The 23,402-nt window shown below is 40.2% G+C and overlaps 1 protein-coding gene across 1 annotated transcript in view; it reads left to right on the top strand.

Annotated features, from left to right (window-relative positions):
- The window catches only part of hivep2a (HIVEP zinc finger 2a), a 106,643-nt gene that overhangs the window by 26,755 nt on the left and 56,486 nt on the right, over window positions 1–23,402 (top strand).

Raw genomic sequence — 23,402 nt, forward strand, 5'->3', positions numbered from 1 at the left:
CCTAAACCCAACCATGTACTTTTTGTGCCTAAACCTAACCAAACTGCAGCTTTTCAGGACTTTAATAACGCGCCGTTTCAAAATGGTGATGTTTCGAAACGCTAGCGTTTTATTTCGAAAACCTCACCGGACGTTGCATATTTATTGCTGCTATCTTTACCGGACGTTGCACATTTGTTGTTGCTAAGCATTGCCAACTTGATCGCGGAGCCTTAAAAGTGACACGAAAGGGTCATGATGACCAAGTCTCAATATATGGCGAGTCGGAAGTGAGAATGTGTTGCAACTACCGTATCTCAAAGATTGAAACTTTGAACTTGAAACTCATCTGCTTCTCTTTTATCTCCATTTTCTCCTCTGCGATCGATATAAATGTAATAACAGGAATCAATGAAGGTTATGGCTTTTACCTGCATTCACCTCATCAGAACATTTCATCAAAAGTGTCCCCAGTGCCTGGTGTCTGTACACTCAGGTTACAGGATATCATAACGGAGCACATGTAGTAAGAAGGGCTACAGACATTGACTTGCAGAGCTACAACTGTTTTAAGGAATTGTTTGGAATACCATTATATTATTTTAAATAATCTATTGTCTCTGATGGCATACAGTCTGTATGTTAGTCTAATGTATAATGGTGCATTACATTACAGTAAGACACTGTTACAATACACTCCAAACCCTGTTCAGATGAACCTCTTTAAATGGGTGCTGCAGCAATTTAGATAGATTAAGAAAATAACTGTCAAAATCAAATCAGCGGAGCCTGAAATATTCTGAGTTTTAGTCTCAAATATAGGTCAAGCCCCTAAACTGCCATAATGCAACTTATTTTGTCGGGTGCTTCAGTCCCATGTCGTTTCTCTCAAAAGAAGAAATAACCCTGATGACTTCCTTCCAGAGCCATTATGCAACTTTTCTTTACAGGCTGAACTCTCTGTGAAGAGTAAACTGAAGTTCATATGTAAAATTGGTTGAATGCCCCTTTTTCGCCTATTTTCGTGTTTTGTTTTGATCAACATTACAAGGACCCTCTTGCTTTATGCTGCCTTCAAGTCATGTGGGAGATTTCAGATCTAGGATCGAGTACACATGAAGAGTACATACCACTTAGAAAGTGGGATTGAATTGTTGCAATTTCTGTATTTACCTTTTAAAAAGCTTGTGGTTTGTGAGAATGTCTGTTGTATACTTGCTATCATTAATATTTATTGATCCAGTAGACGCAATTAAGTTTAACCAAGTTTGGCCACTTTTTTAATCAAGCAAATATTCTCAGTCTTGTTAGTTTCTGAGTCTTGAAACTCTCTTGGTTTCTACATAAAGCATCCATGGTTGGTATACAGGGTTGAGAAACTGCGTAACACAGAAAGTGTTGTAAACAGTAGTCACTAATGAGGCAAGAGACATTTTTTCTAAGCTAAACTTAGCTACTTTATTTGGCTCTATTTTCTGTTCTGTAAAGGGCCACAGTGGCAGTTTACAGCTTGTAGAAGCAGGCTTGGCACTCTGAGGTCGCTGGTTCAGCTCCCAACCTTTCCCAGTAGAGCTGATAGCTCCCAGCAGTGCAGAGCTGCGGTTATACTGGGCAGCTCCCAGGTGGGAATGTGTGGAATTCCCCCTCGGAGAAATAAAGGCTGAAATATTAGTGTTCCCACGCTGCCTTAATAAAGATTTCCTGACATGTATGTTTCAAGTTTTCCAGGTGCCTGGATCCCGAATCCCAGTTCTGGTGGTAAACAACCTGTGTTGTTTTTGTCTGGAAGCCGAGGGTGACTCCTCATCTTTTGACTAGCACTCCTTTATTTGTTTGTTTTTTCCTTCTTTAATTTCCCGAGGGGGGAAGTAAGCGAGGTCGGATTCTGCCAAACAGAAGCAGCTTAAATGGAAAAAAGCAAACCAAAATTGAGCTCTACAAAACATCTAACCTCTGAACAAAGAAAATCAGGATGGCAACTCAAGTCGCTTTAGTAGAATCTCCATACATTATGTAACCTGTATGTAAATCACAAGGGAAACTTGTGTGTCTGAGGGATGGGAGTGATATTTAAATTAAACAATTAGACCTGGAGGATATAGCAAAGACCAACAGATTTAACTGTAACAACGTACATCAGAGATGCACCTGGAACTTGCGAATATTTGGTAATAAATGATTAATCAATTCAAGGTTTTGAGATTGGCTAACTGATCAGCCTTGAAAAGTAATATGAATGTTGGACTGAAATTATTTTTGATATTGATATTTTGATATTAAATGATACAAGTATTATCAACATAAAAAATGTCATGGACGTAAAAAATGACCAATTACAATAATTGAGAACTTATTGTACTGTATTTCTAAATCCCACTATCTTGTTACTGGGTGTGACAGTGTGTGTGAGTGTGTGTGTGACACAGTGTGTGTAGCAGGTTGTCACACAGTTGAAAGTTGTGTGAATCCAGCCATGTACTATCCTGACCATCAGATACCATCTTACCGTGCTTATCCGTGCTATCTGAGCTAATTTCCTGCTGCTAACAGGACGGCTGCCCTTCTGGTGACATTGGTGTAACACTGGAATCCCCTGCCCCTCCTCCCTTGTGCAGTCGGTGCCAGATAATAAGGTTGCGTAACAGTTAAACTCTTCCCTGTGTTGTTAATATCGATTAGCCCGCTCCATCTGACGTACACCAGACACACACAGGCCGCTCAGTTGCCAGTCCATCAGTTGGCAGATCAATCAGAGTCTAATGAGATAAACGAGCTCACTAATTAGTTAACGAACCGCTGGCTGACTGACTGACACAAGCACATACAGAGCCAGCCTGGCAGCTTCTCTTCCTGTCAGCTCAGGGGAAGAGAGAGCAAGAGTGCCTTAACAAAATGCTGTTCAGCGCGTCCAATTAGATTTTTTGAAGCATAGTTTTGAACAAAACAAAAAAATTCAAATACCCACTTATTGGAAAGTGCCATCATTATGTTCCCATTTTAGATTTTATCTGAGCTAGTGTTATGACGATTAAATGTCTCTATTTGAAACAATAAACATAGACTCTACGTTTATTTCTGCGCTTTTCTCCACCATAATATCTAATAAAAGAAAATGCATTTGTTCCTAATGTGACTTTCTATTGCTGTGTGAGATCATCTGTAAAGTTTCTTTACAAAAACCAACAAAATTCTCAGCGCTTCAGACCGAGTCAGACAGGATCAAGATAACTGATGTTGTTTTTATTAGGTTTTTGCTTGTGCTGATTTACAGAATGAGGTACAGTGATATCTTCCGAAATGCAAACAGGAAGAATTAATCTGGCTTTATTTGTTTATTTCTGACCCTCAGTTGGCACACTTTAAACGTACACTACCTGTGCAAGTTCAATCCTGGTTACCTTAATGAAATAGTTCTGCATTTGGATTAATACACTTGCAGTATTTGCTTTCTCTCTGAGAGTTAAAACGAGAAGATGAATACCTCTCTCGTTCTGTGTATTTAGTATGGAGTGGAAGACGGGAGGCAATTAGAGTAAAGAAGGTTTCATCTGCCCACTACTCCTTTGCTGCGTCTCTGGCTACAGCGTGGGTTGCCAGATTAGTAAATTTTATTAATTATTCAGCTTTAGATGTATTGGCAGGTGAATTTATTTTACTTTGGACAGATCCAAGCTTGGGGAGTATTCCGTTAATAGAAATTAAAATGTCATTACATTGGTATAATTAAACAGCTCCGTCCTTCCAAGCTGTAGTGGTCCTGATAGATTTCAGTTCTTTTTACTTTCCTACATTTCCACTCAACTCATCCCTTTGACAGGTATACGAAAGAGCTCAGCACTCTGGATGAATACATGAAAATGACACCCAAAATCATCTTTAAAATGGATGAAAGCAGCTTTCCCTCTTACCATTTGCTCCTAAAAGCATCAATTGGCGCTGAATGTAATACCAGGGTATGTTGAAAAAAGGTTTTACTCAAATGAGACAGAAATTAAATGGCACTTTGAGTAATCGTTCCAAAATCGTATCCTTTCCTGGAGAGGCTTGTGATTCAAAACGATGCTTCTGATCATTTTTTTTTTAATGCCAGATCAACTCTGCTAAACAGCCATTTTGGTTAAGGTTCTCTACAGATACCCACAGTCATTTGGAGTACCATTCTTTTCAGCATGTATTTGGTAAAACTGTAAAAATCACCAGCAGATTTAGGCTGGTGGGTTAGTTTGTCTCAGTCAGCTCTGATTGACAGTTCTGCGTGTATGTGTGTGTGCGCTTGTGCTGGCATAGTTTTGCTTGTGTAACACTAAACTGGATATTCCTGATGACTCTGGGACCAAAGTAGCGTCTGTGAAAAGGACACATAGCTGGAGCGTCAGTGGGGACAGCCCCGCATAATTTTAGCTTTGTGGGGCAAGCCTGGGCTGGACGACACACAGTGAGACAGAAAAACAAACAGATCACTAAGGTTCAAACATAATGGATGAGGACTGGATTAAAGCTGCTAGCTAATGTAGCTTGATGTGAACATATCTTCAAATCTGCCATTTAAAAATATTTAATGAATGTATTGTTTTAGACTGAACCTCCTCAGATTTGGATTTAGATTCATAAAAACATTATTGTTCACTAACCATAAAGCAAATGTGTCTTTGGCTAATGAATAGGTTAAAAAAAACAGGAACAACAATAAACTAAATATGGCATATTCTGATTATTGACTTGGCTTTGTTCTGGCACCAGTGGCACCAAAGATTTGTCTAATCTGGCCCATTTATTGCTGCAACAGTTGGTTAAATTGTGGATTGATTTGAGGCTGATTATCAGAATATTTAAGAGGACTTTTGCCAGCTTTGGGCCATGTTTGGCAACCAAAGTTTATGGACTCCTTGGTTTAAACAGAAAGGCAGGGAGTAAGTCGCCCTTTGAAGGTAGGCCAACTCTGGGGCATGTACATCAGCCCAACTGTGCCAGACTTTGAATAAAATAAGCCGATGCAGGAAATGGCCCCTGTCTTATCAGTTAGTTGGTAGTAGTAGTGAGTTAGTCCACGCCAAACACATTTTCTTGTACAGGTTGTCTTCAGCCTTAAAGCTGAATGCTGACAATATTATATGTTTTTCTTACTGGCCATTGTTCCATGAAAAGATTAAACCACAAACGTGTTAGTCCATCTCTCAACACATCTTTGATTTCCTTACCCTGATTGTGGCACATGGTGCCAAGTCCAATTGGTTTTACAGAATATACAAATATATATAGTTTCATTTAAAAAATAAAGTCTCAATAATTGTCTGAAAGAGCTGGTCACTGTAGGTTTTAGCAAATGTTTCTTTAAAGAGGACTATATTTTGTATTTGTTACTATTTCCAGCTGCGGATGAATATCACCAGACTTATCCTCTATAGAACAAACTTCTGTCATTATTACTATAACAAGGCATGTTGTCAAAAGCTTACACTGCCATATGATGTTAGCATTCAACAACTACAGCTCCCACAAGGCTTTGAAAGCATGCTAGTGGCTCGAACTCATGTCATTACATGCCAACTAAATTTTTTCTTTTTCTTAGGAGAAAAGAGGATCTGCACAAATTAAACTCTCTAATACAGCTAGAGATGCCATTTTTTCTTGGAATATTAACAGAAAACCACAGCAACATTCAGTTTTTCAGAAACACTAAAGAAAGTAAAAAAGTATTCAACTAAACAAGCATCAACTAAACATTTTTCAGAAATTTCAGTTTTCAACGTGTCAAATAAAAAGTTTTAATTTTTAAAAGATTCTAGCCAATTTTAAGCTAAATTACCGACATACAGCACAGGTTATTGGAAACACTGGGTGAAAAATTGGCTTGTGTCTGTAACGTGAAAACAGAATTCTGCTAAACAGAAGTAAGTCCTCTTCTTTGTCCTTCTTTGCTCCTCTATGATTATCTACACATGGCTTATATTATGGCAGCATGTCACAGGTGTTACTTCTCTGCTGCAGTAATAAGGAATTTGGAAGGATTTGAGTTTGTGTTGATTTTCTGTAATTAAAGTCGAGGATAACCTTTCTCTTTTGAGGTTTGACTTGTTAACTTTAATGAACAGAAGTTTGGGGTAAACACTGTGTTTTTTGTAATCAGTAATCACGTTTGTGGTAACCTTTTAAGAGCTGACGTCAGCCGCTGTTGTCAGCTGTACCTGTGCAGCTGGCTACTGCTGTGTGTGTGTGTGTGTTGTGTGTTGTGTGTGTGTGTTGGAGAGGCAGGCAGCAGTTTCTTTAATGAGGGTGAACTCAAGGATTTGTACTTAATCTTCACCTGGCCTGCTGGGAAGGTTGTTGGCATACGGGTATGTGTGTGTGTGCCACCCTTGTTATGAGTGGGAAGACCCCTAGGCACACTACAAGACTTCTATTAATGAACACCGCCTTTTCGAGTAAGTCGAGTAGAGTGTGTGTCTCTGTGCGTGGGTGTGTACGCATATTGTACCACCCCCAGGGGGCGACTGGTGCCATGAGCAACGTGAAACCTTGCAGAGTGACATGGTGACAGAGACAAAGAAAGAGGGTGTGAAGTGATGGGAGACTGTGTGTGGAGAAAGAGAAAGTGTATGGACATCCACGAGATTACATCCATATGAGATCTTATTCTGAAATCACTGGCATTAATCTGCTGCTACAACATCCTCCACTCTCTTGGGAAGACTTTCCACCTGGTGTTTAAACCAGACTGCAGACATTTGCTCCCATTCAGACACAAAAGAATTAGTGAGGTCCAACACTGATGTTGGCCTGGCTCACAGTCGGCGTTCCAGTTCATCCCAAATGTGTTTGATAGGGATGATGTAAGGGGTCTGTGCAGACCAGTAAAGTTCTTCCAAACCAAACTGGAGGAAAACATTTCTTTGTGTGGGGCATTCTCATGTCATGTAGAACAGGAAAGTGAGCTTCCGCGAACTGTTGACACAAAGTTGAAAGTGTTTAAAATATCATTCTATGCTGGATATTAATATTTCCCTTATTTGGAAATAAGGAGCCCAGCGCAAAGCATGAAAAACAGACAGGGGTGTCCGCATACTTTTGGCCATTTAGTGTCGATGAGTAGACAAAATGAGAGATATGACAGCGATACAGTCTGACTCAGAGATAGTGGACGAGAGAGGAAAAGAGAAGCAGAGATAGACAAATAGACAAAGATAGTTTTCACTGCTGGAATTAGGGACAGCTGGCTGTGTGTGTGTGTGTGTGTGTGTGTGTGTGTGTGTGTGTGTTGGTATGGCTTGGTTGTATAACACTCAACTGGGTCCCCCTGGGGCTTGTAGGCTAACGTGGCCCCTCTCACTTTCTCTCTCTCTCAGTTAAGTTCAATGAAACTTTATCGGCATGGTGTTTTGATAAAAGAACGTGCCAAAGCTTAAAAACAGAATAAAGTAGTACTAAAATAGCTATTTTAATTCATGGAATAAAATTGCTATTTAAATCCCAATACTGGTCAGAAATATGTCAAATAACACAAAGTACATTATTCCTCAATATTTCTGAACTATGGCTCATATGTATCAATGTCCAGTTTAAAAGAGACACCACCGCCGCAGCTCGAGGTTTTCTTAATGTCCCGTGGGTATAGGGAAACACTTTGTTTCAGGACCATGCCGTGTTTCCCATGGTGCTTTGCTGCAGGGAAACTCTGCTGTGGAGTGAACAAACCTCACAACTGCTTTCTGTTGTCTATAAAAGTGTGTGTGCATGTGTGTAGCACTCACAGTTGTGTGTGCCTGTGCATTTTAAGTGTGTAGATATTGTGTGTGTGTGTGTGTGTGTGTAACACTTCACATGTGGGCACTTGCAGGCTTCTCGGTTGTTTGCATGCAGGTATGTGTACGTGTGGGTATCTTAATGTCTGTATAAGAACTTGTGTGTGCTTGTCAGCTAACCAGTAACTGCTACTTTACATTAAGGAAGACTTTTGATTGGTGTGTAAAGGCAAAGAAAGAGAGACAAAAAGAAGAGAAGTGGGTGTAAGAGAGAAGAGACTTAGTCATCATGTGTCTTGGGGGGATCAGATAGCTATCTGGTGTCAAAAAGCATCCAAGAAGCATTCAAGACGGATTAACAATGATTTTCCCAAAGTGCCTGTGGTGGTTGTTTGAGATGAATTCCAGCCAGATGTTTAACAGGTGTAAATACATCTGCCTCTCCAAGATGCATAGTCTTTACTGTTCTCGTGTATAACTTCACCAGTAAGCTGTCTGTGGAAATACTCATTAACAGCATCTGTCCCCTGTGATAACGTCAGATAAAATGAAACAGAAGCATTTAGCATTTCTTCTGTCTGTCACAGATAAAGCAACAGAAAGAAAACGGCTCCCACGACTTCAACGCACACAATCATACAATAGGCGCACTGAGCTTTGGTAGCATTTATCTGATCCCAGATCAGTGCAACCACTTAATAATCCATGTGGGTGAGAGAGCGGTCAGAGTGAGAATCCGTAAATATGAGCAAGACATTTGTCACTTGTAGTCCACAGGCAGTTGTTAGCCACCTAACGTTAGCTGAACTGTTGTTGTAACTTAATTCTTAAGTGAAGAAGTTATTTCGGTGTCTTTAGTTACTAAACAGCTTCAGGTGCATTTCCACCACCCTCTGGATTAGAGTAGGGCTGACCCTCATTTGCATTAAGACTTGAGTCACTTGAAAATGACACTCAAAACACATTAGCAATAGCTTGTGTGATAGATAGATAGATTGATTGATTGATTGATTGATTGCAAACCCCCCAAAAAGAATTCTACACAAAATCAGCTTTACTGGTTCTTGCTGGCCTCGTGCTGAGTTTTCAAATCCACCCACAACTGGCTGCTGGATATCAAACGTGTTAAAACAACTGTTGTTGGGTTGTTGTTGTTGGCTGAAGACAGACTTGTCATCTTGTCACTCATGGGAACAACTGAAACCAAGGCTTGGGATCTGGTCAGCAACAACCAGACTGAACCAGGCTAAGGGCAGGAGGACAGAGGGGAGAAGACGAAAACACTGACAGAGAGGAATTCAAAGGTGGAGAAAGATTGAAATATAGATATGGAAAGGAAAAATTAGGACAAGCAAAATGAAAGGAATGCATTTCGAGGGCTAGTGGATGAGAGATTGACAGAATGAAATTGTAAAAAGTAAGAGACTAAAACACCAGGCAGAGGCAAACGGGAAAAAGAAATAAAACACTTTTTGGAAAGACAAAAAGTAAAATGGCAGAGAGACAAAGACCGAGACAGAGCCCGGCTGTGGATGAGGATCAGGCGCTTCTAGCCATATTTAATCATCAAATATTAATGCAGTAAAGATGGAATACAGGAAATTAATATTCCCCATTAACAAAGAAGAAGCTTGTAATGGCTACAAAAGACAAACGGCCTCCATTCAGCAGTTAGATTACGGGATCCAAATCACATCAGCTCTGCATCCTCCATCTTAACCTGAAGTCATCTGCTCCATAAACCCTACACATCCATCGCATCATCCCCTTTTACTCTGTTATAGTCATGATCCATTAGTTCTTAATTTAAGTAGTTCTTAGTTATTCTTACTGGTGGTGTTTCACCTCCCTTAACGCAGCTGTTAATGCAATTTGAATTCTCTAGGTGGTGCTTTTTGTAGTTTCAGTTGTTCACTGCCTTGCTGACTAGTTTCTCTTCCTCTGTTTTCTCCAAACTGTTTGTTTCACAGTGTGCATCACATGGTGAATGCAGAAGTTGTAATAGTCACTAGGTCAAAATCGCTTCACAGCTACATCTGAAGTTGCGTTCAAAGCATGGCCACAGAAGTTCGACAAGTGTGGTGATGTGGTTGTTTAGAGTCGACTTACAGAAATAAGATTGCATTGCCTATTTTTTCTATATATGTGCAACACATTAACTGCTGCTAAGAATGAATTTGGAAACTTCCGTATCAACCAAAAATGAATTGCTACTGTCAGAGACCTTTGGTGTCAGAGACCTGGGTTCAATTCCTCACTGTGACACATCCACCAATGTGTCCCTGAGCAAGACACTTAACCCCTCGTTGCTCCAGAGGTGTGCGACCTCTGACATATACAGCAATTGTAAGTTGCTTTGGATAAAAGCGTTGGCTAAATAAATAAATGGTAATGTAAACCAAAACAAAATAACCTCTTCCAACAAGGAATCAGCAAAAATGAACACAGTGTTAAGTTAAATGAATGACATAAAATGAATATGCAATAACGTCTCATTGTCAGGCAATTTTATCAACATATTTTCTCATATTGAGTTTCTAAGCTGGACAATAATGTTCAATCGATTCTTGTATCCATCAAAACGCTGACAGTTGACGTTTCTTTCTTCCTCGATCCTTCCTTCCGTTCTGTTTCTGTTTCTCCGTCTTTTCTCTCGTTCCATCCCCATGGCGAGTTTCCCTAACAAGAAGGATTATATATTTTCAGGCTGAGAGCAATCCAGATATTATCAAGTATTTATGTAAGCCACACTCTCACGGCTCAGATACATACAGAGCCCTCAACTCAACAGCTGTTTCATAACCAGCAGTTGCCATTCTGTGTGTGTGTGTGTGTGTGTGTGTGTGTGTATGTGTGTGTGTGTGTGGACATTATGAGTGTTATGTGATCGCTTATAGTCAACAATAAAGTAGTGAATTATAAATGCTTAGGAGAGAACATACAGCTCTCTGGCCTAGTTAGAAAATATATGCCCAGACTTTATCAAACCTATTGTTTGCTAGTTAGTTAAATTATAAGTAATGATCTAAAAATGTAACACTTATTGTATCATGTGAAATTAAACAGTAGAGGGACTATTTATAGGTAGCAGGCTTCACATGTAGGCCTATATAATATACATCTGTATGTGTGTGTGTGATACATAATGCATAGTGTTTACATCAGTGTTAAACCAGGTGCAGGCTGCAGAGTGCTGAGATTTGCAAATATTCTGCATCGTGTCACACACACACACACACGAAAACACACAGGCTACACTAATACACACACAGAAAGTACATGCCATAATAGACCTGAGGTTGGCCTTTTGTGCATATATGAATAAATTATTCATATGAAATGAATATCAAATGCATCAATGTTTAGTATTCTCAATGCACAACAGGGCAGGCCCCAGTGTCAGTGACACACACACACACACACACACACACACACACACCCATAAGCAGGGAGAGACACTGGGAATGAGTGAGTGTGGTGTACACACACAACAATCTTTTGGAAGTGTGTGGATACTTTTGTGATCATATCACATGTGTGTCTATGACTGTGTTTGGTGAATTTTCTTTTGTATTGTGTGTGTGTGTGTATTAGTGGTTGCGTGTGTGTTTGTTCTTACATATCACGTGTGCATTTATAACTGCGCAATACTGTATATGATTTAATACATAAATATGTATGTGTTTATTACAGGTCTTAAGGTAAACTGTGGAGTTTTGTACCTCTAGTAGCAAAACATATGTGGAGCAGTTAACTTATGAGTGGGTGTGCACGCACACGAGAAAGCAAGATACACAGTCCTGCCAATGGTTTCACACTACACTACTGATCTACAGGTGGCACTAATGTGTCAAGAAACACAGCAATGCATCAACAAAGGAAGGGAAGAAGAAGACTGCAAGCTATTAGACATGGATGTAAACAATACAGAACTTATAATGTTGAAACATTTTGTTTTTGTTTACAGCTAAACACCACATGTACCTTTTAAGGGTACCTGAGGACCTGACCTGAAACAGGTTTGAGGTGCAGCTCAGTTTTGATTTAGGTTTTACTAAAATTACAAGTCTGGCACAAATATTTTTTTGGACAAAACAGCATGCAATAGTCCGATAAGGTGATAAGAGAACACAAGCTCTGTGTTTAGTCAAATTCAGAAAAACACAACGCAGTACTCTGTCAGCTTGATCATGTTGTTGATTGTGCCGGTTACATTAAGGGTGTTGTAGGATGTAAGCAGAAGGACAGTGATCTTTAGTAGGAGTGTGTTTACATACACATTAGATGAACCGTGTAGGAATCGTATCCCTTTCTATATATGGACTCCAATTTCATGGGCCACAAAGTAAGCAGGTGAAACATGGACGGAGGTCATGTGACTGACGTGGCCAGTCAAGACTATTCAACAATTTTAAGGCTTTTAAAAGCTCCTTGTAGTTGCTTTGTGAATATTTTTAAAGAACTATTATCCTACTACATTGTCCCTTAAATTGGGGGGCTGTGCATAAAAAGGGCAACAAGCTGTTTTTGGACTTCGGTCTGTTCAGCTCTGTGTGGTTTTTGTATAATAGATGGGTCCATCTTGGGTTTAGGTTTGCTAGTCATGGGTCCTTTTTGGGTTGTTTAGAAGTACTAAATACTAAACCTTTGAAGATCTCTGGCAATTACAGCTGAAGAGTTGTTGATTTAGTAATGTATTTATTTGTTTAACTATATATTTGTTTGGTTGTGTGTTAAAAATACAGCAATTTAAAATACATATTAAATATACATAAACACTCTGTACAAACATTTAATACACACATGCACACACACATCCAATTTACATTTGATTCCTTTTACTGAATCAAAGTTTTCAAGTCTCAATGAGATGTGTGTTTAAGTTTTGTGTATGTGTGTACGAGTAAGTCCTTGCAAAAGAGCCATATGTGTTGGCCCGGCGCCTCTCCCCCAGCCGCGGCCCCTCCATCTATTTCTGGCTCTGCGTCACGCCTGGGCTTTACTCCTGTGGCAAGAGAGTGTTTCTCTAGGGCTCCCACTCTGCTATACACACACACACACACACACACACACACACATACACCTCCCGACAGACACAAACACACACACACACACACACATGCCTGCCCAGTGAATGAGTGAGCACACTCAGATGTAAACACACAGGCTGACGGACGGATGGATGAATGGATGGCTGCTGATGAACTGGACGTAAAGGGAGTTTAAACTTGAGTGCATGTGTGTGTGCGTGTGTGTGTGTGTGTGTGATACAGAGAGAGAGAGAGAGAGAGAGAGAGAGAAATGTGTGTGAGAGGGTCGGACGTTACCGTGGCATTGGAAGGAGGGAGTGTGAACACAGAGGAATGCTTTCGGTAATAGGAAAGGAGAGCCGGCCAGGTTGGTTTACAGTTGGTTTACTATCTATCTATCTATCATCCTTATGTATGGATTGTTTCTTTTTTCTTTGTGATGCCTTCTTTTTTTCTCTGTTAAGGGGGTGTATTCCTGTTAGTGTATTTGTGCGCGTTTGTGCGTGTGTTTCTGTCTCTTACAACCAAGCAGGGGGGATGTCCTCGTCCGCTGTTGTCGTGGTAATGCAGCAGCCGCGAATGACAGCGTGTGGTAATCGCTTGTGTGTGTGTGTGACAAGGGTAGCTGTGACATAAGATACTTAATCAGAAATTTGCCTTTTTCTTTTACTCTCTCTCTCACTCTTTCTCTATCTATCCATCCACGTATCTCTGTCTGTCTATCTACTCAAACCCTCATCACCTTCTACTCTCTCCCAGGGTGCTGTTGTTAATGGACACACACACACACACATTTACACACATTCACATACACACTGGACAGCTGACTGTCTCACACAGTGGTGTCAGTTCCCTCCATTAACCGAGGGCTGCCACTGCAACACACACACACACACACACACACACACACACACGGGATGTTGGTCGTTTTACGCCATCAGAACAGTGCTTTACTCGAAAACAGATTGAACTGTGTGTGTTTGTGTGTGTGTGTTTGTTTATATGCTCCGTGTCTACCTCGCTGCTGGGGCCTCCCTTGTACCACACATTACTCTAGTAAACACAACACACACACACACACACACACAGAAATACACACAGCCAGCAAAGAGGTGCGATAACAGTGACCTTGAGAGCGATTCCTTGTCGTCTTTTTTCCTCTTATTGTACTTTGTCGTGCTTTTACATTTTCATTTCATTCTTTCACAACTTCAACAACTATGTTTTCGCCTTTTCTACGTTTCAGTCTTTAGTCTTTTTCTGGCCTCTTTGTCACTTTGCTTCTCCTCTTCCCCCTCCAGTATTCTCCTCTGCTAATTTTCTTCCTCCTCTCATCTCATCTCCTTTATCAGTCTCTCCTCTGTCGTCATCTTTCATCTCATTTTTTTCCTCATATCCATTCTTTCTCTCTTTTTTCTGTTTTTCTCTACGCGTTATTTCCTCATCTTCTCTGGTTTTTTATTTTCCTCTCTCTGTTTGTTTCTCTCTCTGTAAACTGTGTCTGTCCTGTGAGTCTAATGTTTGGAAATACTTTTATTTTGAAATTTGCCTGCTCCAGTTTCAGGTCATTTGTGTCTTTTAACCCTGATTAATGTTGACTTATGGTTCACTTACTTTGATTTTCATATACCATAATAGTTCAAGTCAGTCTGGATTTGGTGACAGAGACAGTGGAAAAGATGCAGCTGTCTGTCTCTTATTCTAGAAAAAGACTGACAGACAGTTCAGCAAATACTGTAGATGGAAAGATGAATAAAGTGACAGATAGACACAAACATAAGATGGGCTTTCCGGCAGACAGACAGTTTGTGAAGCAAGGAGACAGACAGGCAGGCAGATAGAGAATCAAACAAAAACAGAGGCAGACAGACAAGTTGACATTCAGACAGACAGGTAAACAAACAGAAAAAGACAGACAGACAAAAAGAAAAACAGATAGGAAGACAGGCAGCCAAATGGAAAAAGTCAGACAGCCTTATATAAAGACAACCAAAACAGCCAGACATGCAGACAGTAACAGTCAAACATTTAGACAGACTGATAAGGCTGATATACAAATACATGTCTGACTGACATGCAGACAGACAGAAGACTAATAGACTGACAGACAATCAGTTCCTCCAGTCCTCTTAGAAAGGAGCGTAGGAAGTCCTGCCTGTCCGCCAAGTGTGTTAAACCATTTTTCCATTCACAAATTCTCAGACAGTGAAGTGTGCTGCTTCTGCCCTGGTATGTGCACGTGAGCGTTTGCTGTGCACGTGTGTGCTTTTTTTTGTGTGTGTACGTGCACGCGCTGTGCGATGGTCTGGAGTCGGGTGAGTAGGCGATGTGTGTCTGAGGCCACAGTTGATCACTTTACTTCAGCAGAGATAACATTTAAATGGGCTTTGTTTGTTTCTTTTGGAGATGTGACTCTGAAGATGGGAATTTTCTGAGATCTTGCTTCCCAGAAAGATCCTCTTATGCATCTCGGAGAGCTAGCAGAGGTTCCAAGTAACAGTCTAATTAAGGAAGGGGAAGCTAGATTAGCACTAACAGCTTCAGCTAACAATGTACTCATGATTTAACCTTGAGGACCTTGAGATTTGTTTTATGTTTCAGCCCATTTAGTGCAAAAAGACTTTGCCTTCACTTTACATTGCTGCTAAAAACTTTCCAAAGAACTGTATTCTGTGGGATTGTCGATGTCGGAATATGTTGTTCTCTGCTTCCACGTCATCACCTATTCATTTGCGTACAATATGAAAATCATCCTGCAGAGACATAGTCCATCACAGAGAACATCACGCACTATCTGCTTTATTTTTGTGCACACTGTGTTGCAGTTGCTTGGTAAAGTCTGTCTGGCTGCTGCTTCCAATGCACAGGAAATGGCATGTAACTTGTGAAACTTTTCTTGTGCCATGATCAGTGCCATAACATAGCCTCGATGCAATAGTCCTGTAGTGACTTTACAGTAGCAGCTTGTCAACAAGCCAACAGTTTATCCATTATCTAAACCACTTTATTAGGAGGTCAAACTGAAAGTGAGTGTACCTGGAATGTCGGTAATAATCCCTCCTTGTACAGGACACCTGTGGCACAACTAACAACAAGCGCAATAGGCCAAAATTTAGCGAGGACATTTATCTGTAAGCTGTGATGGATGTTTACAATGAATAAGAAAACATTTCTTTTCCAAATACCTTTGGCTAAACCCGGGGGTTTAATTCCAACCTGTCACGGTTCATATGACTACTTGTGTTTGTCCAGCTGACTTCTCATAGGTGACTTTGCTGCATTAGCAGCTTAGCAGCTAGCTTGGTGACTAATTAATAATTAATTGATAGTCAAGTTGGAAAAGTACCAAGTTGTTATAAACTAGAATTGTATTTTAAGGATTCACAAAACTAATTACATTTTAAACACACTTTTTATTTTTGTTATCTTTAAAGATCAACATTTTTTTGTGGTTTGAAAACACCCCAGAATATATAATATATACAGAAAATATATGTGTAATGTATTTATATACAGAGCCTGAATTGAATGTGACATCTCTTTATACTGTTAGGGTGTGGTCTAGAGAAGAGAATTATTTCTCCCTTTACTTTGGGAAGACAGCAGTTGTATTGAACACTACATACAACAATCCTTTGGGAGTGTAATAAAGTTAGAGTACATATATTCTACTAACTAAAATAAAGTGGATAAGGGTTTTAAGTTACTTGTAAAACTTTATTTCTGTTTGTGTCTTTTTCTTCCCATTCATTCCTTTTCTCTGACATCTATCTGTCCAACTATGCGTCTGACCTACATTTATGCATCTTCTCTGTGTGTGTGTGTGTGTGTGTGTGTGTGTGTGTGTGTGTGTGTGTGTGTGTGTAGTAGTAGTAACTCAACCACAAAACTCATGTTACCAAACACAACCCAGCTTCCTCTTAGTATCCTTAACACACGCACATAGATGCACAAGCAGGACAGGTGGCTGTATCACCTTGACGTCCAGTTTTACGACACACTCCACATTCGTCTCTCTCTCTCTCTTACTCTCTGCAGGTATAAGCCCCTTATACCTTCTGTGCTGCAAATGCTGCCAGGACCACACACACACACACACACACACACACACACACACACACACACAGCAGGTAGTGGCAGCATATCATAGCCTCTGGTCGCCTGGCAAACAGAGCTTCATGATGGAGGGATGATAGGAGAGAGGGATGGACAGATGGAGGCAGACAGGGGGAAAAATACAGGAATAGGGAGGGATGTTGATGGAATGATTAAAAAGTGCAGAAAAGGATGGAGGAACAGAGAGCAGGATGGAGGTAGAGATGATGGATGCTGAAGGACAGATGGAGGGAGGGATAGAAGGGGGGGTGCAGGTGTGGAAGGAGTGATGGTACTTCAGAGGGAGGTTTAAAAGTTATGGAGGGAGTAAGGGAGTGACAGTAGGAGTGATTGGGTGGAGAGAAAGGGTGATTGAGGTGTGATAGAAGAAGTTACAGAGGCATGGAGGGGTGATGAGGTGATGGGAGTGAATAGAAGAAGGACTGATTGTAAAGGGAGTGATAAAATACAGGGGTGATGGAGGGAAAAACAGGAAGGAGGAGGAAGGAGAGAGAGCGATGAGAAGACAATGTAGGAGTAATGTAAGGGGAGGAAGGATGGGAGGATGATGGCATGACTTGGGTAGAGGCAGAAATGAAAGTAAAGTGAAATGATGGAACAAAGTTTGGAAGAAGAGAAGAAGAATGATGAATGGTTGCTTGTTGCAGTAAAATGTTTTCTGTAGCTCAACTTTTCTATATGCACTTTTTGAGTCCTTTACTCTTGTTCCTCTCATGCTTTCCCTCTCCACATCCTTTTTTAATCCTTTTTTATGATTTTTTAACTACTCTTCGTCTTCCTCTCATCTGATTACCTTTCTTTCAGAACTTTTTTTCCACTTATCTTTCCTTCTCTTGTCATTTAATTCCTTCTATATTTTCCTCCTATCCTTTCTTTGCTCGTTCATCCTGTTTTATTGTCCTCTTCTCACCCCTCCCCCTCCCTTTCTTCTACTTTTCTTTACTTAGCTTTCTTTTTCTTTTCTTTTCCCTTCTCTCCTTCACAAGTTCAATTCTTAATTCCTTTATCTGTTCATGCCCGACTGCCTCCCTTTCTCTCTCTATCCCGAAAACTAAAGAAAAACAATAAAGGCGCCGTGAAGACATGGAAACTTAGAGGAGTTAACTGTTTTCTGTCGGCCAAACTTTCTCCGTCTCTCCATCTTTCTCGTTTTGTTTCCCCCATAGGTGTAAAAGTAAGTGTGTTTGTGTATTTGAGTGTGTGTAATTCAGGAATGGGGTGAGTGTGTTTTTGAGATTGGAATGTGGAGGCTCGTAAGTCACCTCTGATTTTCCACTCCCGCTGGGACACATCCCATTATCAGTTTTATATGAAACTCGGAAATTCCTCTGTGGTCTGTGTGTGTGTGTGTGTGTGTGTGTGTGTGTGTGTGTGTGTGTGTGTCTGTGTGTGTGTGGTGTCTGGCTCCATAATGAGCAGCTTAACAGTGGAATAAAAAACTGGGCATTTTCCTTCCCCCTTTTCCTTCTCTTTACAGTGCAGCACTTCCATAAATTCCCAAAAATTATTCTCACATTTTTCAGTCATCCAGCACAGAAATACACTCTTGAAATGTGTCAGTATTCAAGTTCAGAGTTGCCTGCCAATTTTAATTATCCAGAATTTGTGGATGTTTCAGATACTTGATTGATTTGTTGCTTGATGTGGTGGTCAATGGTTGAAGTATAATTGTATGCCCCTGAGCTGATTTGAAGGAGTTGTTGTTTAGATACAGGACTGTAGGCTGACTGTTTTGGGAGTCTTTTTATTCAGAATTATAAATGGAAAGAAAGTTTTGGAAAAATTGGTTTGTCTGGTTAGTTTGAATTGAAAAGTTTAGATTTTCATGAAGTCTTGTTGATCAGTTATTTGCATAAACATTTTTTTTTTGATGGAAGCCTCTTTGTTGGTTAAATATTAATGATATACTATATTGTTTTGCTGATGTGTTGGTTAATTAGGTCTTCACAGTATGGCTGGTTTGTTGGTTGGGTTGGTTAGTTGGATGTAGTCTAAGTGAAGACATTATATGACTTTGTTGGTGGATGGCTGTTTGTTTCATGGTTTATTTTGTTTGTTGACTTTTTGACCTTTTAATGCTCTGAATCTACTGGGAAATGTCAAATGGTTTGACGTGTCCCAACTTGGAGTTTGATTGATTGTACAGATGCAATTATGGTGTGTTGTTGGTTTGAATGGATAGGCGTTGTGCTTGATTGGTTGAAAGAGTTGCTGTTTTGTTCAATAAACTATTTGGACAGTTAAAGGTTCTGCAGGTACTTTGAATGTTTTTTCTTCAGTTTTAGGTATGATTGGATGGATATGTTGGTGTTTTTGGATATTGACAGAGATGACTTGTAAGCCTCTTGCACATCATTTGAATGGTTAAACTCATGAGTAATTGTGTCAGTGGATGGTCACAGCTTCTAAAAGTCCTGTAACATTTGTATGATATGTGTGAGTTGTTTAGCTAGTTGACAGTGCAGTTGTTTTGAAAGTGTCTGGAAAGTTAGTGGATTTATTAGCTGGTCAGACGTTGCACTACTTGTGATATGTTAGATGGTTGCTTGGTAGTTGTTTGCATGGTTGCCTGGTTCGTTAATGGTTTTATTATAATAAAGCTGGGACACAGCAGCAAAGAACAGGGTGATGAGAAGCAAGGATAAAAGCAGAAATACAAATAGTCAATGGCCAAAGAGGACAGATTGACTGTAGGAGAGAAGAGGAAAAAAGAGAATAGGGAAGAGATGAGAATAGAGTCCAAATTTTTCCTCACCCGGAGGCATTTTTACTTCCCAGTCTGCACTGAATGGAAAATCAACAGAGGAATATTCCACACCTATTTGTTTCTCCTCTGCCCTTTTGTGTCTCATCTCTACCTTGATCTTTCCATCTTCCAGTTTGGAAAGAAGGTAGGAAAAGATGTTGAAGGGGAGGGATGCGATTAGCAGGATTTAATCCCTTGCTTTCACAAAGTCACGTGGCTTTAAAGCTTGTTTTTTACATCAACTTTCTTTTATTGGCTAGCACACTGTGCAGACTTTCAGGAAAGATGGGAAGGGGGCTTTTTTTTCTTCTAGCAGTGGTTAACGGATTCCAAAATTCACTTGCTTCCTTCCTCATTTTGGCACCCGAATGTGCTACTTAGAAAAGAATCAAACTCCAAATGATGGTTGGTTACCTGCCAAAAACTGGGTCCAGTAGACAAGCCTACCAGTTGCAGACAAGTTGCCAGAGTTTGGCTGGTGGCTGATGGTAATTTCCCACCCTGTAGCCATATATTCCAGATGTTGTGGATTTGAATCCAACTTGTGACCTTGTTGCATGTCATCTCCTCTCTGTCTGCTGAGTATTTCCTTTCATCAGTTTTTCTTCATTCTTTCCACACTCACAGTGCCACTCAACAAACAGAAGATCTGTATTCAAAACTGTTTGAATGTGATAAAAGCATTGCCAGCTACATGTTCATGAATTTTACATTGGGGGCAGAGAAAGTTCAATGATTAGAGATATAGTGGATTTAAAGCTGGATGGTCTTTGGGTCAAATGTTGGTTCAATTCATGTGTCGACAGAGTATGAAAACCCTTTCAAGGCAATGACTTTTGAGATGCCACTGAGCAAGGCACCTCTGCTGAAACCTTGCTGCAACAGTTTTTTACAGTGTTTAAATCACTCTGAAATGTGTCATCATTTTCATCACGTTTGTTTCATCAGAAGCTTTACATGTCTTACTTTTTGCAAGCGAGAAGTTCCTCCTCCAAAATGCTGACTGGAAGAAAGGTTTGGGCTTATTTGGGCTTTTTCTTGGTGGTGACAATGAGTAACAAGACATAAATGTAGCAACTTTCCCTGGAACATTAAACGTTTAAAACATGGCTTATCCTTTAATTATTCTTGGGTTTGTGAAATCCAGCTCAAAAATATATATTTTTTGAGCTAAAGTCATAATCAGGCAACAGAAATGCTGCATAGTTATAAGAGAACATTTCAATAGCTGACGTGGCCTCGCTTGCTTCATTGCGTCTTTGTATCACTTAAACAACTCATTTCGTAAAAAACCTTGAACCAGATTTTCTTGCTGACTCTTGACTATCTTTGGATGATTTGATTGCATGAAAGTTGTAGTAATAGTTGCAAGTGAACAGGGAGGAGGTGGTGAAAAGCTCTGCTTCACTTGGGTGTTCATCCCAAGAAAAACTCCCCATACAAGATGTAAGCAGTTTCTACAAAAGCAATAATTCATGGACTCTCCCTTTAAAGCCTGCGGTGTCACATAACTTACATCAGCTTCATTAGACTGCCATAAGCATGTTTACCTTCACACTAATGATCTTAAACTGATTAAGGCAACTGTATAGGAATATGCAAATGATATCCTCTCAGCGGCTGCCATCATCCAATTATCATGTTTATGGTTAGGTGATAATTAATGTAAGTGGAACCAAGTTAGGCCCTTAAATCTCGCTATTCTTTTACATATCTTTTGTGTCAAAGGTTGATTACTACTAGTAGCTGGCATGGCGGTATGAGTTACACATTTGTTTTTTGAGATTCATCTGGAAAGGTTATGAATTCCACTACCCACTGCAGCAGTAACTGTAGTTTTATAATCAATAACCAGACTTGATCAGTTTCATGTCATGTCCTCTGAGTCATGAAAGCACTCACCGGACTCAGCGTAACAGGATTATGAGTAAAACATGCAGAAGAGCTGCGTTGTAGATTAAGTGTGATCATGTTGTTAGAAAAAGTCCAATAACAAAAGAAGCAAGCTTCATTTTCCTCTTTGGAAACGCTCAGTTCAGACGGATGGAAACACACACAAGTCGGCTTCGCCATCTGTGTGTGTGTGTGTGTGTGTGTGTGTGTGTGTGTGTGTGTGTGTGTGTGTGTGTGTTTTGACAGACATGAAACAGAAAAACAGTGTCATAGTTTTTCCTTGCCTTCGTCCTGGCAGATCAGAGTGAGAGGACAACTTGGAAAAATCTGATGTCAAAACAGCCATCCCACTGTGTGTGTGTGTGTGTGTCACATGTGACTGTCAACTTCTCTGTCACTGTGTGTGTTTTGATGTTTTCCATCCATTACGTTGTCGGTATGTGTTGATGTTTGTGTGTGTTTTAGCCTTTTCCGTTCTGTGTGTGTGTGTGTTTGTTTGTTTCTGTTCTCTGTTCCCTGTGGCAGAAACGACAAATCAGATGAGTTGAAGGAACTTTCCTTTTTCTCTCTCTCTCTCTCTCTCTTTCATTCTCTTTTCTCTTTCCCCACCACTCTTTGTATCTCTTCTTCCCCCCTTACACTCTCTTTCTTTCTTTTTTTCTCCCTCCTTACCTTGTGTCTCTACCTCCTCCCCTATTTTCCCATTTTTCTTGCTCTCTCTTACTTCCCCCTTTCTTATCTCTCTTTCTCCCCCTCTGCCTCTTCCTTCCCTCCACATTTTGCTTTTCACTCTCACTCTCTCTGTCTCTCTCTTTCTCACTCTCTTGTTCTGTATTTTTTTTAAATCTCCCCCTCTGCTTCCCTTCTCCCACACTGAATGTGTCCCCCCGTCTTTCTCTCTCAGGTCCTCCCCCTCTACCCTTTTCTCTCTACCTTCTCTCTCACTCTCCCACTTATCTGGCACTCTCTCATCGCCCCCTTTCTTTTCTCTCTGCCTCCTCCCTCTTTTCTTTTTACTCTTCCCCTTTCTCCCCAACTCTATTACCCTCTCTCTCTCTCCACCTCTCTGCCTGGCTCTCTTTCTCCCCCTCTGTGTACTCTCTCTCTTTCTTCTCCCCTTTCTCTTTGTTTTGCTGTCCCTGTCTTTCTCTCTCTCCCTCTCTGCTTTCTTTCACCCCCCTCTTTCTCTCTTCCTCCCTCCCCATTTCTCTTTCTTTCTCTCACTATTTCTTTTCTTCTCTCAGTTCCTCCCCGTCACACATTTCTTCCTGCTGAAGAACTTATTTAGTGTATGTTTCTGAATGTGTGTGTGTGTGATAGTAAAAAGGGAGGGGGTTTCTACTTCACACCTCCGGTGACTACTTCCTGCACCACATCCTGTTTATTTCCTGTTTTGACTGTGACCGGATGCCCTCAGAAATGCACACACACACACTCAAAACTCCTGCTTAAATCCACAAACATGCATACACAGGATAAAATGAACTGAATATACACAAAGACTTCGATATACACACACACTGATGCACAAACAGCAGAGATAAAAACATCCAAGACTCACAAACACAAAATAAGCAAACACATATTTCCCTTTTAACACACAGTTTCACTCAGTTTTACGATTGTTAAAGTATCTTAGCTGATCTAATATTTAAAGTATCTGCTTGTTCCAACTCCTCTTTGAAGCTTCATGTTGTTCACACTGACACTGATACGCTGACTAAAATATTAAAACTTTTTTATGGCTACACCATTTTATCAAAAGAAAAATATGATACATGTGTTGTGCATCACTTTATACACGTCGTTAAAATTCAGCCTGACATCAGTTTTTTTCTTTTTTTTTTTACTTTTTAATATCCTCTAGAATATAAGATTGAATGGGATTTGAATGGAAGT

This window comes from Micropterus salmoides, unplaced genomic scaffold (assembly GCF_014851395.1).
Source record: "Micropterus salmoides isolate LMB-PRFRI ecotype aquatic unplaced genomic scaffold, ASM1485139v1 Ms_hic_scaffold_18, whole genome shotgun sequence".
In the NCBI taxonomy this organism is placed as follows: domain Eukaryota; kingdom Metazoa; phylum Chordata; class Actinopteri; order Centrarchiformes; family Centrarchidae; genus Micropterus; species Micropterus salmoides.